Source organism: Amblyraja radiata, chromosome 1, assembly GCF_010909765.2.
Source record: "Amblyraja radiata isolate CabotCenter1 chromosome 1, sAmbRad1.1.pri, whole genome shotgun sequence".
NCBI classification, from domain to species: Eukaryota; Metazoa; Chordata; class Chondrichthyes; order Rajiformes; family Rajidae; genus Amblyraja; species Amblyraja radiata.
In genome coordinates, this window is record NC_045956.1 from 173,189,057 (window position 1) to 173,205,668 (window position 16,612).

The 16,612-nt window shown below is 43.6% G+C and overlaps 1 long non-coding RNA gene across 1 annotated transcript; it reads left to right on the forward strand.

Moving 5' to 3' along the window:
- Nucleotides 1–1,855: 1,855 nt before the first annotated feature.
- On the forward strand, nucleotides 1,856–13,962 carry LOC116977059. Its single transcript, XR_004413110.1, has 3 exons — nucleotides 1,856–1,961; nucleotides 5,955–5,956; nucleotides 13,947–13,962. It is a non-coding gene; the product is annotated as an uncharacterized LOC116977059 (long non-coding RNA).
- The last annotated feature ends 2,650 nt before the right edge of the window (nucleotides 13,963–16,612 follow it).

Genomic DNA, 16,612 nt, shown 5'->3' on the forward strand with positions numbered 1-16,612 from the left:
TAGTTTACCTGGTAAGTAGGTAGCTGATATCCAAATATCTCTCTGGATACACCATTGCCAAATTGTGTTGGCCAGATTGTCACATGATGTCGATTTGTTTCCACCCATATGGTTGATATATGCTACCACGGTGGTGTTGTCAATTTGTAGTCTAACATGCTGGTGATATAACCCAGAACAATATGACTTAAGGCCAATGTTTGTAATAATGATGCCTCCTGTGCATGCCATCTCCCTCCACAGCTGGAGATGGAATTGGTATCACCCCAACCAAGTGCACTGGCATCAGTTTGTAGTACCATAGACGGGTTGCTGATAATGATTGGATTGGAACAATGCCTAATGTTATCTTTCCACCATTTTAGTTCCATTATGGCCTCTGTTGGTAGCTTCATTGGTCTGTCAAAATGACCACTATTAATTTTTAGTGCTCATATTTTAGCCCTCTGTAAATTTTGATAATGTAAAGGTCCGAAATGTGTGGCTGGAAACGCAGCCACTATTTTGCCAATTATTCTTGCTACCAGTCTGATGGATGGTTTAGTGATGTCAATGATTTTGCTGCAAGCCTCTATTAAGGCTGTAACCTTTTCTTTCGGCAAAGTCACTGACATGTGAACTAAGTTAATGGTGAACCCCAGATAATCCATTGTGGTTGAAGTTGTTAATTTAGATTTAACTGGATGGATGATAAACCCCAGTTTTTCAAATAATTGTTTTGTGGCTGTTACCGTTTGTTTAGCCAATTCGAAAGTTTTGCCCACAATAAGTATGTCATCTAGATATGCCATTACCATGTGTTTTTGTTTCCGCAGAAACGCTAAGGCTGGTTTCAAAATTTTAGTGAACAGCCTGGGGGCTGATGTTAGCTCATTAGGTAGTGCCCTGTACTGCCATTAGCTGACCCATCCAGTTGAATTTTAAATAACATCTGTGGTCACCTCTTATGGGTACTGTATAGTAAGCATCTTTTAAATCGATGCTTGTCATGTAGTAACCTTTGGAAATCAATTGCTTAGCAGTAACAAAGGTTTCCATCTTGAAATGAATATATTGCCTAAAATATAAGTGTCGGTAGTTAACTTATTCCATGCGTCCAGATAGAAGTGTAATCTCCCACCAACCTCCATGCTCCCTTCAATTCGTAAGGAACCAGACCCACCTACCTCCATGGTTACCAGTGGTAGGTTTGTTACTTTTTCGGCATCCTCCGTGGACGTTGAGGCGCCGGTGTCTGGGTCTGTAGTTGGGTCGGTGTTGAGGGTTTGCGCATTTTCCCAGGAAAGCCGGTCTGGGCCATGGCCTAAAAAAGACCGATGTTGAGTGTTCCTGGTCTTCGAGCTTTCACCAGTTTGTCTTGGCCGACTGGTGGGTGCGTAGGGGTGCTGTTTCTGGCCGAAGTAGTTTTTGGACGTTGCTTTAATGAGCCCCAGGGTTTTAGCCTCTTCATCAAGTTCTTTTACCTGTTTGGATAAGTCACCTCCAAATAGTAATATTGGTGGTTTGGAGGTTCCAGGTTTGCACAGGCCTGCAAATTTGGGGTCTAAAGCCGGTTGGATGGCACTCTTCCTAATACTATTTAACTCGTATTGGGAGTTGCAAAATAAAGCCAGTGCATCCTGGTGATCTTGTGTCATGTCTTGTTCGTTTAATGTGCGGGCGAAAGCCGTAATTCCCGCTGTTAGGACTTTCAGAACGTTTTGTAATTTCAAGTCCCTGGCTCTGATTGATGCTCCGACATGTTTCCAAATACATTGGTTGACACTGGGAACATTTAGTGATTTGCAGTTCCCTGGACACGCATGCGTCCTGGCGGGGTTTATTCACGTAGTCACTCACGTGACTCCGAAGTAAAATTCTATCTATCTATGGCGTTCACTCCAACTCTGGGTTGAGTGGTGCCATCTGCTTCATGATGTCCTGGTGCTGTGTTAGCCATTCATCATGATGCACTTTCACTCGTAAGTAAACTAGGCGGATGAGCAGTCCTCCCCTAGCAAGAGAGAAAGAACACGATACATATTACCGCTGTGGTGGAAGGCACAAAGGTTCAGTCAGCCTTCCTCCTCCGTTCACCCGTGTTCGGGGCCGTGAACCCTCTGCGGACGGCCAGATGTGCAGGCCCTCCCGCCGGGGTGATCGAAACTCCGACGTCGGGACGGATCGGAACGCTCCACAGCGTGGACTTTCTGAATTGGCCGTTTCCTACTGGAGACCGTGGCTTCATGATGCCAAGACCACAGGCCCCGTGGTCGGAGCACTTCTTCTGGCGTTCCTCGGCAAAGAATCGCAGGCAGCTCCGCGATGTTAAAGTCCGCACAGCGCCCGCGGCTAGACGCTCCAGAGACCGATCTCCACGATGGTAACATCAGCAGGCCCCCCGCGGTTGGAGCTCCAACACTGGCGATCACCGGCTAAGGATCGCAGCTCCACGACGTTAAAGTCCACGCTGCGCCCGCTGCTGAAGCTCTGGGCTCTGGGCCCGTCTCCGGTTGGAAAGACCGCACCAATCCAGTTGTTAGGCTGCGAAAAAATGCAACACAGAGAAAATATTAATCTCCGTCGAGGTAAGTGATTGGGAACGGTTTCCCCTGTTCCCCTCCAGCACACGCCACATAAGACTCACAGGGAGACATACATTCAGACACGCTGAAAACAACAAAATGTCCAAAGAAATACACGAGCTGCTGGCGAGCTGCCGCACACGGCGCCATCTTGGGGGAATATTGGCTTGGCCAGGTTAATTGGCTTGGTATAAATGTTGAAATTGTCCCTAGTGTGTGTCAGATAATGTGAATATGCGGGGATGGCTGGTTGATGCTGACCTGTTGGGCCGAAGGGCCCGTTTCCGTGCTGCATCTCTAAATGAAAATCCGCCTTAAAAGTATCCAAAAATTCTGTTTCCAATGTGTCTTTTAAGAAAGACGGTCCCAAATACTCATGAGACTCTGACTTATTTTCAGCGTTTACTTCCAGGATGAGGGGGCAGTCATTGATACTCTATATATCAACTGACCGTAGTCTGTTCAATTTGGCAGCAACACATCTTCCTCAATAACCATCAGTACGGGAGCACCTCAAGGCTTTGTGCTCAGCCCCCTGCTATACTCACTCTATACTCACGAGGGGCGACACGGTGGCGCAGCGGAGAGCTACTGTCCTACAGCGTCAAAGGCCCGGGTTCGATCCTGACTACAGATGCTTATCTGTACGGAGTTTTTACGTTCTCCCCGTGACTTCCGTGGGTTTTCTCTGAGGCCCTCAGTTTCCTCCCACACTCCAAAGACGTACAGGTTTGTAGGTTAGAAACTGCTCTTCATCTTTTATTTTGGGTTATTTATAGTTGTAAAATTGTAATTTTGTGGGCAGTTTGGCACATTCTTAGTTAAGCAACCGTGAAGCCTAAATGCATGTCATATGGGTGCTTGAGTATAACAACATTAAGGACCTCTAGTTTGGTAATTACCTAAGAAGATGCTGCGGAAGTGAGATGATGTGTAAAGACCCTGCTCCATTAAAGTAGCCTCTCTCTGCTGTAGCTATAATGCAATCAGTCATCCGTTCATTATTTAGAAGGATTATGAACAAAGGTGAACCAGGCAAACATGTGTAGTAATTAAATTGGTCACGATATAGAGACATGAGAAATTGTTCATGTGGCCGGGTGACATCCTAGAGTCAGTCATACACCACGGCAACAGGCCCTTCGGCCCGACTCGTTCATGCTGCCCCATCGAAGCAAATCCCCATTTGTCCATGTTTGGCCCATATCCATTCATGTACCTGCTTAGTGTATTTTAAATGTGGTGGCGCAGGAGGGCACCAACAGCCACGTTTGGCCAGACCAATCCTGCAACACTGCCAGGACTTCATGGTTAGGTCGACATCCCTGCATTTACAACAACTGGAACTTGAAAATGGCGCCAAACTGGCCACTGTGTATACTGTCTCTGTGTACTACTGCTGTACACTGGTACTGTATCAGAGATGCTTATCTAATATGTATCTAAGTGCTTATAGTGATACTTTTACTGAACTTGTCTGAAATTCTTCAGACTGAGAGTCAGGGGAGAGGGAGACACAGAGATATGGAAGGGTAAGGTGTGAAAACGAGACCAAAGTGGAAGAAGTTCAAGGACAATATAGAAGAGATCGTTGTTAGCTAGGGGAAGATGATAACAAACCATACAAAGATAGTACAGGTGTCATGGATTATGGGGAGAAGACAGGAGAATGTGGTTAAGGGGGAAAGATAGATCAGCCATAATTGAATTGCAGAGTAGACTAATGGACTGAATGGCCTATTTCTGCTCCTGGAACTTATGGCCTTCAAATTTAGGTCTGTTACCGTGCTGCATCTCTAAACTAAACTAAACTGATAGAGGGCAAATAATATTTATGCCAGTAAAACACCAGACAAATCATTTCCAATGAAAAAGGGTCTAATCACACAGCCTGGACATTAGATTTCATCGTGGATCTCAATTCCCTAACCACTAACATTCTAGGAGTGGTCACCTCTGACCAGACATTCAGCTCAACCTGCCAACCTGCAGGTGGGACTAGTGTAGATGGGACATGTTGGTTGGTGCGGGCAAGTAGGGCTGAAGGGACACATTTCACACTGTATCACTCTATTACTCAAGTCCTGACTTTCAAATATATCACCAATTCTTCATAGTCACTGGGAACAAATCTTGGAACTCTTTCCCCAAAAGCAGATTGGAAATGAGTTAATCAGAAGAATGACAACTGTTTGCCAGGCTTTGTCCCATCCCAGCCTTGGCTTTTCCTGATCTCTCCCACCTTCTAGAATCAGACTGAGGTAATGCCTTGACCTGAATTGACATCTACTGTCCCTCCACAGATGTTGCCTGACCCATTGAGTTAGCCCAGCATGTTTTGCTCGAAAATCCAGCATCTGCAATATCTTGTGTCCCCTTCATTAAAAAAAAGGACTATTCAGCACCTTCCTCATATTGGTATTGGTTTATTATTGTTATATATCATGAGTTACAGTGAAAAAACATGTTTTGCATAAGACACAAGTGTAAAATCTTCAATTCCTTTGGGAGGTTCAGGAACACCTTCTTCCCTACAGCTATCAGACTATTAAACACTACAACCTCAAATAAGCTCTGAAATACATAGACTTGGGGGCATTGGTTTATGTGTGTGTGTGTGTATATGCAAGTGTAAAATCTTCAATTCCTTTGGGAGTTTCAGGAGCAGCTTCCCTACAGCTACCATATATATATTACTAAAAGTAAGATCTTGACCACTTCCTGTTTTTCTGTTTCATGATTTTAGAAAAAACGCTGTCACTTACGGTGATTTTTGGCCATCTTTGAGTAAGTCCTTCTCAGCTGCTCAGGACAAGAGGATTTTTCCCATCGATGAAAAATAAAAGTTATTAATGTTTAAAAAATGTTGACATTCTCTCTGCTGCCCCTGCTGGTGAGATGGGGGAGGGACTTTAAAACCTGGAAGTGTTGTGCCTCACTCAGTCTCTGCAAGATGGAGGAAGTTGTTCTAAAGTGAATTGCATTTCTTGTTTCTAAAATGTTTGCAGAAAGTGTATTTCTTGGTTCTAAAATGTTTGCAGAAAGTGTATTGCTTCTAAAATGTTAACAAAACGTGTTTGTCTTGCTTCTAAAATGTTTGCAACAGTTTTCAGATGGAAAAAGCGTGAATAAACATTTTATTAGATCAGAACTGTGTTTAATGCAAAATTGGCGCTCATTCCGTGACTTCTGCTTAGTGGAGAGATGGCGCTGATTGCGTCATTTCCGGTTAGTGGCAAGATGGCGTTGAGTGCATCATTTCCGGTCAGTGGCAAGATGGCGATGAGTGCAGAAGGCCCAGAATAAAGACCCCGTTGAATAATTCAAGAGAGCTTACTGCTATGTTGAGTGATGAATGTTATTTAAAACACGTTTTTGCTTTAGCAGCAGCTGTAGAGGAGGCTTTAAATATTTGAATCATTCGGTTTAGACACTGTATGTTTACCACGTTCTGAAGTTACTTGGCATTTTATTATTGGTGATGAGTGTGTGTGTGAGTGTGTATGTGTGTGTGTGTGTGTGTGTGTGTGTGTATGTGTGTGTGTGTGTGTGTGTGTGTGAGTCTGTGTGTGTGTGTATGTGAGTGTGTGATTCTGTGTGTGTGTGAATCTGTGTATAAGACTGTGTGTGCGTTTGTGTGTGTGTGTCTGTGAGTGTATGATTCTGTGTCAGGCTAACTGGTCTATAATTCCTTGGTTTCTCTCTCCATCCTTTCTTGAAAAGTAGGATAACATTAGCTACCCTCCAATCCACAGGAACTGATCCAGAATCTATAGAACATTGGAAAATTATCACCAATGCACCCACGACTTCTAGAGCCACCTCCTTGAGTACCCTGGGATGCAAACCATCAGGCCATGGGGATTTATCAGCCTTCAGTCCCATCAGTCTACCCAACACCATTTCCTGACTAATGTGAATTTCCTTCAGTTCCTTCGTCACCGGATCCTCTGGCCACTAGTACATCTGGGAGATTGTTTGTGTCTTCCTTAGTGAAGACAGAAACAAAGTACCAAGTTCAACTCATCTGTCCATTTCCTTGTTCCCCATAATAAATCCACCTGTTTCTGTCTTCAAGGGACCCACATTTGTCTTAACTATTTTTTTCCTCTTCACATAGCTTTTACTGTCCTCCTTTATATTCTTGGGTAGCTTACCTTCGTACTCATCTTTTCTCCCCGTATTGCCTTTTTAGTTATCTTCTGTTGCTCTTTAAAAGTTACCCTATCCTCTGGCTTTCTGCTCATCTTTGTAATGTCCCACCGCCATTGTGTGAAAAACTGTAAGCAAGAATTTCATATTTGTATCTGGGATATATGACAATAAAACACTCTTGACTCTTGACTCTTGAGATTGAACCAGAAACCCAGGAGACGAAGATTGCACCAGAAACATTCGGTATCACACAAGGCCGAAGCTCCCTTGTTTAAAGATACTTTGCAGAAACTGCAAGATCACTTAAATCCAAAGCTATTAGAATTGGTTGTAGGTTTAACTACATGTTAGAGATAAAAAGCCAGAGGCAGAATGAACAATTAGTCAGTGCATTGTTTCATTGAAGGATTTATCCCAGCATTGCCTTTTTAGATTGTATCGGACACAATAAATTTGCGTGCGGTTACATGGAACAGGAAAGAAGATAGACTCAAAATGCTGGAGTAACTCAGCAGGTCAGGTAGCAGCTCTGGAGAAAAGGGATAGGTGTTGCTTCGGGTTGAGACCATTCTTCAGATTACAGGTCTGGGGAAAGGGAAACGAGAGATATAGACTGATATAGAGAGATATAGAACAAATGAATGAGAATGAATGAGTGAATGAATGAATGAATGAATGAATGACTGAATGAATGAATGAATGAATGAATGAATGAATGAATGAATGAATGAATGAATGAATGAATGAATGTAAAATGTAATGATGATCAAGGAAAGATGGAGCCACAGTGGTCCATTATTGGCTTTGGGCATGGTGAAAATGAGTTATGCAAACAGTGAAGCTCAACAGGATGATGGTGAAACTAGTACAGCAACTAGGGTGGGGAGGGACTGAGAGAGATGCGATGCAAGGGTTACTTCATCAGTTCATGTGATAGGAGCAGAATTAGGCCTTTTGGCCTATCCAGTTGACTCTACCATTAAATCATGGCCATTCTTTCTCTTCCTCCTAACCCCAGTCTCCTGCCTTCTCCCCATAACTCTGACACCCATACTAATCAATAATCTATCAATTTAACACCGTGGAGTCATGGTCTCCGGTAAGAAGTGGCCGACTCGGGAGCTCTTCGATCCGTCCCGACGCCGGAGTTTCGATCATCCTGACGTGAGGGCTTGAAAATCGGCAAGTGCAGAGTGTTCAACAGCTTCGACCATGGGTGAACAAAGGAGGAAGATGACTGAACTTTATTGCCTTCCATTACAGTGAGGAATGTTGATTCCACTGTGGTGGATGCTTATGTTAAACTCTATTTTATGTGACTTTGTATCTTGTTGCTTTTCACTTAGTATGGCTGTAAGGTAACTCAAATATTGGTGCATGTGACAATAAACACAAAGTTGAACTTAAGCTTGAAAATTAAGGAGGAAATTTTCTTTAGTCGGAGGGTGGCGAATCTGTGGAATTTTTTTGCATTAGCCGGGCACCATATCTGAGGAAGAATGCGCTGGCTCTGGAGAGGGTCCTGAGGAGGTTTACATGAATGATCCCAGGAATGAGTGAGATAACATATGATGAGTGTTTGACGGCACTGGGCCTGTATTCACTGGAATTTAGAAGAATGAGGGGGAGGCTAATTGAAAAATACAGAATAGTGAAAGGATTGGATAGATTGGATGTGGAGAGGATCTTGCCACCAGTCAGAGAGTCTAGAAGGTCATAGCCTCAGAATTAGACTTATTTTAGAAAGGAGATGAGGAGGAATTTCTTTAGTCAGAAGGTGGTGAATCTGTGGAATTCTTTGCCACCGAAGGCTGTGAAGGCAAAATTAGTGGATATATTTAAGAAAGAGATTGATAGATTCTTGATTAGTACGGGTCAGAGGTTATTGGGAGAAGGCAGGAGAATGGGGTTAGGAGGGAGAGATAGATGAGCCATGACTTGAATGATGGAGTAAACTTGGTGGGCCAAATGGCCCAATTCTACTCCTATCACTCATGATCTTATGGTCAGTGATCTTATGATAATTCAGTCACTTGCTATCGAACATTTGTGGTGTTATGAATAGCGAGGATGATAGTTTAAGACTACAGCAGAATACTAATCAGGTGGAAATTTGGGTGAAGCGTTTGCAGAAGGAACTTAATCTCTACAAGTGCAAGGTGATGCCTTTTGGAAAGTCAAAGAAGAATAGAACATACACAGTAAATAGTAGCGTGTTAAATAATGTTGATAAACAGAGAGACTTTGGGGTTTGAGTCCATCGTTCCCGAAAAGTGGCAACACAAATCAATGATGAATGAATTAATAAGTTTATTGGCCAAGTATTCACATACAAGGAATTTGCATTGGTGCTCCACCCGCAAGTGACAACATGGCATACAGTGACAGTTCGGAATGACACATAAAACATTAAACATTAATAGTAAAACATTATTGATTAAACGTGAATTAAATAAAATACCAGAGCAAAAGGAGGCTACAGATTTTTGGTTATTGAATAGAACTACTACTCGTGGAAAACAATCTGTTTTAATGTCTGGCTGTGGCAGCTTTGACAGTCCGGAGTCGCCTTCCAGAGGGAAGTGATTCAAAGAGTTTGTGGCTAGGATGAGAGGGTCAGAGATGATCTTGCCCGCTTGCTTCCTGGCCCTTGCAGTGTACAGTTCATCAATGGAGGGAAGGTTACAGCCAATAACCTTCTCAGCTGATCGGCCGATTCACTACAGCCTCTGGAGGACATGCTTGTTGGCTGAGCCAAACCAAGCACAGAGTGGTGATAAAGACATATAGCATGGTCATGCACCCAGAGAAAACCCACGTGATCACAGGGAGAAAGTTCAACACTGACAGTACCTTTGGTCAGAATCGAACCCGGGTCTCTGGTACTGTGAGGCAGCAACTATACCAGTGCCCCACTGTGCCTGCTCCTCTGGACTTAATGTAGACAATTGGGATTAACGTTGTTGGGTAAAAGGCTCAGCATGGGTGTAGTGGTCTGAAGGGCTTATCTCAGTGCATTACAACTGTTGCTTTGTAACTCTGGGGTGTATTGCAATATCCATCATTTGTCACAGACTTACCAGTGAAAAGGAACTTTATGTTCAGTTGTAAAAGGACATGTATCAGCAACTCACTGATCCAGGACTAAGACAAGCAACAAAACCAATTTCAGTAGCAATTCAAATTGACAGCAGAATGGAGGATATCATAGTTTGGAAGTTCATTCAGACAATGAGGATCTGGGGTTGTGACGTATCTGTGTTGTTAGCAGCAGCAACAGCAAACAGATAGATTTTCAGGTATAGGTGTTGATTGACAACAACCACAATGACATGTGAATAGACACTACAACAGATTGTTTGAGAATGAGTCAATAACACTCTCTCACTGAAGCAAGTTCAGCCAGACATATCAATATAAAGAATGGGTGATGTTTCTGGTCGAGACCCTCTTCAGAACAGTCTGAAGAAGGGTCTCGATCCGAAACGTCAGTCTGAAGAAGGGTCTTAACCCAAAATATGACCCATTCCTTCTCTCCAGAGATGCTGCCTGTCCCGCTGAGTTACTCCAGCATTTTGTGTCTTATCATCGGTGTAAACCAGCATCTGCAGTTCCTTCTCACACATATTAATACAAAGCATCATTAAAATGAAAAGCTATTCTAATGACCCTTCAAAGGCATTAGTTTAAAGGGAGCGTGTACGACACAATGCAGTGACAGTATGTGCAGCGACCTATTGTTGTGAAAAACTGTTCAACGTTGTGGCCAACTTTAATAGGGACTAGGTGGGACACTTTGAAGCTAGACTGGAAGAATTCAGAGACACGAGGCCTTGAGGATTAGTGCAGGAAGGAACTGCAGATGCTGGTTTACACTGAAGATAGACACAAAATGCTGGAGTAATTCAGCGAGACAGGCAGCATCTCAGGAGAGAAGGAGTGGGTGATGTTTCGGGTCTGAAGAAGGGTCTCCACCTGAAACGTCACCCACTCATTCTCTCCGGAGATGCTGCCTGTCCCGCTGAGTTAATCCAGCATTTTGCGTCTCCCATCAGGACTTGAAGATGACTTTAATTTTAGTTTAGTTTCGAGGCATACCACGGAAACAGGCCCTCCGGCCCACCGTGTCCACACTGACCATTCATGCTAGTTCTATGTTATCCTCTATCACTGCGCTACTGTGCCGCCCTATGCTTATATGTTGCTTTCTCTACGGTGAAAAATTAAATGCGGTCAATGAAGACGTTCCAGGAACAACAACTGAAGCAATAGACAAGGTCAAGTAAGATCTAATGTTGAAAGGAAGCTAAGAACAAACGTTGAATGGATGGGCAGAATCTGACCAGTGTACAGACCAGTACAGACAGAATCTGACCAGTAGATGACACAGTGGCATAGCGGTAGAGTTGCTGCCTTTCAGCCCCAGAGACCCGGGTTCAATCCTGACAACGGGCGCTGTCTGTACAGAGTTTATATGTTCTCCCCATGACCGGTGGGTTTTCTCCAAGATCTTTGGGTTCCTCCCTCCAAAGACGTACAGGTTTGTAGCTTAATTAGCTTGGTATAAATGTAAAATTGTCCCTACCTAGTGTGTGTAGGACGAGTGCAAGTGTGCGGGGATCGCTGGTCGGTGCCGACTCGGTGGCCATAATGGGCCTGTTTCTGCACTGTATCTCTAAACTAAACTAAAACTAATGATGAGAAAGTGCAAAAACTCCACAATCATTGCAATGGTTGCCATGCAAGCCCGACAGCATCATGTGCAGTCATAGATTGTCAATACCGACTTCTTCAAGAGAAGGTTTTAGCTGAGTTTCATGCTGAGCAGACAGGAATCATCAGTTCGTAAGCAATCGCAAGAAGCTTTGTTTACTGACCATGTTTGGAGAAGTGATCTCGCATCATTGGTAATCAAATACAGCTTTGGTGAGGTTGTCAGAACAAGCCTCCAAAATGTAATTTGGAATTGTGATATTGACCTATTCAGAGAACACAGGTGAGACCTCTGAGAAAGAGAGAATGACACTTTCCGGGGAATGATCGATTATCACTTAAAGTGGATTAGGTGAAATAAAGGTTCATGTAGCACCGCTGAACAAATTATTGACAAGCTTATCTTTGTATTTGCATAGAACACTGAGTGCTGGAGGAAGTCAACGGGTCAGGTAGCAGCTTTGGAGGACATAGATAGCGATGTTATCCTATCTTCAGACCCAGTCTGGGTTCTTCTGAAGAAGGGTCCCCACCCGAAACATCACATAAAAACATAGAAACATGGAAAAATAGGTGCAGGAGTCAGCCATTTGCCCCTTTGAGCCTGCACTGCTATTCAAGATGATCATGGCTGATCATCTAAAATCAGTACCCCGTTCCTGCTTTTTCCCCATATCGATTCCATTAGCACTAAGAGCTAAATCTAATTCTCTCTTGAATACATCCAGTGAATTGGCCTCCACTGCCTTCTGTGGCAAAGAATTCCAAAGATTCACAACTCTCTGGGTGAAAATTTGTTTCCTCATCTCAGTCCTAAATGGCCTACCCCTTATTCTTAAACTGTAACCCCTGGTTCTGGACTACCCCAACATGGGGAACATTTTTCCTGCATCTAGTCTGTCCAATCCTTTAAGAATTTTATAAGACACCCTCTCATCCTTCTAAATTCCAGTGAATACAAGCCCAGTCGACCCATTCCAGGTCACCTGTCCATGACCTCCAGAGATGCCGCCAGACCTGCTGAATTACTCCAGAGCTTTGTGTTTTTTTGTTCGAGATTTCAACATCTGCAATTCCTTGTGCCTACTTTATATCTGCATATCATTGTTTACCTGAACTATTTATTTCTGACAATCGTCCCCTCCCGCTAAATTGCTTTATTCACTAACTTCATGAAACAAAATACCATTAAGTCTACTCTAATTCCGTCATTTTCACGGATAAACTGAAAGGTTAGTCAAGGTCTCGAAGGAATTTCTAAAGAACCAAATGTTGAAGGGATAAGACTTTTCACGGATAATTGTTTTCATTGCAAGTATATAGATATCTTGAACTATCAACTAGTATTCCTCCCACCTTTTTCCTCTGAAGACTACATGAAAGGCCTGGAGAGATTGGATGTGGAGAGGATGTTTCCACTAGTGGGAAAGTCTAGGTCCAGAGGTCATAGCCTCAGATTAAAAGGACGTTCGTTTAGAAAGGAGATGAAGAGGAATTTCGTCAGTCAGAGGCTGGTGAATCATTGCCACAGATGGCTGTGGAGGCCAAGTCAATGGATATTTTTAAGGCGGAGATAGATAAATTCTTGATTAGTAAATGTGTCAGGGGTTATGGGAAGAAGGCAGGAGAATGGGATGGAGAGGGAACAATAGGTCGGACATTATCGAATGGCAGAGTAGACTTGATGGGCTGAATGGCCTAATTCTGCTCCTGTAACATGAACATTCTATCTTAGCATGGGGGGGGGGTAAAAAATGCTGGAAGAGAGGAGAGGCAGGATAAAACATGGCAGGCAATAGCTGGACAGCGGAGAGGCATTTTTGATTGGCAAATGGTTGGAACAAAGGCCAGAGATGGAACAAAATGTGCCTATCAATATTCCCTCTTGTGTCCTGCTGAGTGTCCTGTGTCCTATGTCTTTGGTTTAAACCTGCATCTGCAGTTCATCGCTACACACCTGTCTATGTATCTCTCCCTTTTGCAGATGGTGGATGTTTGGTCTGTGTGATGCAATTTTAAAATATTTTATTTTTCGTTTTTTTTTTGTTGCGGTGAGACTCATCTCGTTTAAAAGTGTCTTGAAATTGTTGCGCCACAATCAGGTGGATGCACAGAGTCTCTTACCCAGAGTAGGGGAATCGAGGACCAGTGGACTTAGCTTCATGGTGAGGGGGAAAGATTTAATAGGAATCTAAGGGTAACTTTTTTTCACACAAAGGGTGGTGGGTGTAAAGGGCCTGTCCCACCTGCATGCGATTGCATGTGTCTAGCGCGACCAAAGTTGCCCTGCACAACTCCATACGCCTCCACGGTTCGAAGTGGGACCGGCCCCGCGCTGCCGTACGCCTCAAGCGACCACGTCTGGTCACGCTAGACGCATGCAATCGCATGCTGGTGGGACGCCCTTAAGGAACAAGCTGCCAGAGGAGGTCGTTGAGGAAGGGACTATCCCAAGGTTTAAGAAACAGTTAGATATGTACATGGATAGGACAGGTTTGGAGGGATATGGGCCAGAAGCAGGCAGATGGGACTAGTGCAGATGTGACATGTTGGTCGGTGTGGGCAAGTTGAGCAGAAGGGCCTGTTTCAACACTGTATGACTATAATCAATTAATGATTGATCTAATCTGTAGTGAACCACATACAGCCTCTGGCAGATGAAGGGAGTTTACAAGTTGCCAGACCGACTATCTATTTACATTAGCTGTGTAGTGAGGAACTGCAGATGCTGGTTTAATCAGAAGATAGACACAAAAAGCTGGTCAGGTCAGGCAGCATCTCTGGAGAAAAAGAATAGGTGGGTCTCGACCCAAAACACCACTTATTCCGTTTTGCCAGAGCGTTACTCCACTGTGTTACTCCAGCTTTTTGTATCTTTCTATTCAGATTATCTCTGTGACATGAGGTACACATGTGGAACATCTGTTTATGTCAATGCAACGTGCATTTAACAGATCACCTGCCCGTATTAATAAAGGGATGAATGTAGACACCTTTAAATTAATCCCATACAGTACATTTTGAGCTAAATTTCTTTTTGGGGGCACAAGAGGCTGAAGATAAGAATCATAGTCATAGAGCCATAGAGTGACACAGTGTGGAAACAGGCCCTTCAGCCCAACTTGCACAGACTGGCCAACATGCCCCATCTAGTCCCACCTGCCTACATTTGGCCCATATCCATCCAAATGGGTGGATCCTATCCATGTACCTGTCTAATTGTTTCTTAAACATTGTGATAGTACCTGCCTCAACTACCTCCTCCGGCAGCTTGTTTCATCCACCCACCACCCTTTGTGTGAAAAAGTTACCCCTCCAAATTCCTATTACATTTTTCCCCCTTTACATTAACTCTATGTTCTCAGGTTCTTGATTCCCCTACTCTGGGCTAGAAACTCTGTGCATCTACCCGATCTATTCTTCTCATTATTTTATACACCTCTATAAGATCACCCCTCATCCTCCTGCACTCCAAAGAATAGAGTCCAAGCGTGCTTAACCTCTCCCTATAGCTCTGACCCTCTGGTCCTGGCAACATCTTCGTGAATCTTCTCTGTGCCCTTTCCAGCTTGATGACATCTTTCCTGTGCTCAGAACTTATCACAATACTCTAAATGCGGCCTCAAGATGATTGAATCCTGAGCAAAAAAAATTGAGTTGTCTCTGGGGCCAACAGCAGATTCCCAGATCTCCCACATCCTCTAAGAAGCACTATAAATCTCCCAGTAATCTCCCAATAACAATGGGGCAATAATCTATCCGGTTCCATGAAGTACAGCAACTCCAAGTAAATACATTTACGCATCTCCTTTGCATATCTGGGAAATATCCTATGAGTCAGTTTAAGAAGTGTGAAAATTATTTTTCACGTAGAGTCCAGAATTAGACTGCAGAATTAGTCCAGAACTTGTGTGGATGACTGCTCCTGCTTGGTATTAGTTCCCGTGGAGGAAGGAACTGCAGACGAAATGTGCAGGAAGGAACTGCAGATGCTGGATTAAACCGAAGATAGACACAAATTGCTGGAGTAACTCAGCCTGGCCCGCTGAGGTACTGAGCATCTCTGAATCAAAGGCATTCCTTCTCTCCAGACATGCTGCCTGTCCAGCCTGAGTTAATCCAGCATTTTTTGTTTATCTTTGGCATTAGTTCTCCCCTGCTTGACATCTGCAAGGTGCAGATTTGAACATTGATTCAGCTTCAGGTTTATTGTTTGTAAATAAATTTCACTTCCAATCCCCTTTCAACTCCATCCTCTCTCCTTCTATCTATATCCACTTGTTTTTGACTGATATCCACTGACCCACTGAGTTACTCCAGCACTTTGTGTCCTTATCTGTATAAACCAGCATCTGTAGTTCTTTGTTTCTCCACTCGTTTTTGATACCAAAACCCTATTTATCCCACATACAGTATTGGGTTATGGTTCACATATCTAATGATTCAACTGGTTTAATTAAAAAATGAGCAGCAACAAGTAGTTTAGTTTAGATTTGTATATTATAGTCATGTGTACAATAATAATGGTGCAGTGAAAAACTTTGTTTTGAATGCTACCCCATCAGATTTACATCAGATAATACTACACATAAATACAATCAAGCCATAATGTGAAAAACTGAAATAAATGATCATACAAATTTTCTAACTAGTATCAGAAACCCCTCATGCTTAATCCACAATTTAATAAGCCCATAACTAATCTGATTGTTATGGTTATGCTTATGGTTATATTATGGTTATGGTTATGCTTAGACGGTTTTTCAGGCGACTGCCGGTGACTGTCAAATCGCTAGCAGTCGCCTGAAAATCCGACGACTTGAACGGCGACTGTCAGAGTGGAACGCACGCACACACACACACACACACACACACACACACACACACACACACACACACACACACACACACACACACACACACACACACACACACACACACACACACACACACTCACACACTCACACACACACACACACACAGACACACACACACACACACACAGCCACACACACACACACACACACACACACACACACACACACACACACACACACAAACACACACACACACACACATCGCTTCCTTCACCAGCCCGTTATGCAGGCAGAGGACTGGGCAAGCGGGGGTGGCGCTGTCTGAGTGAAATTCACACGGTGCAAAGCCAATGTTATACAGCC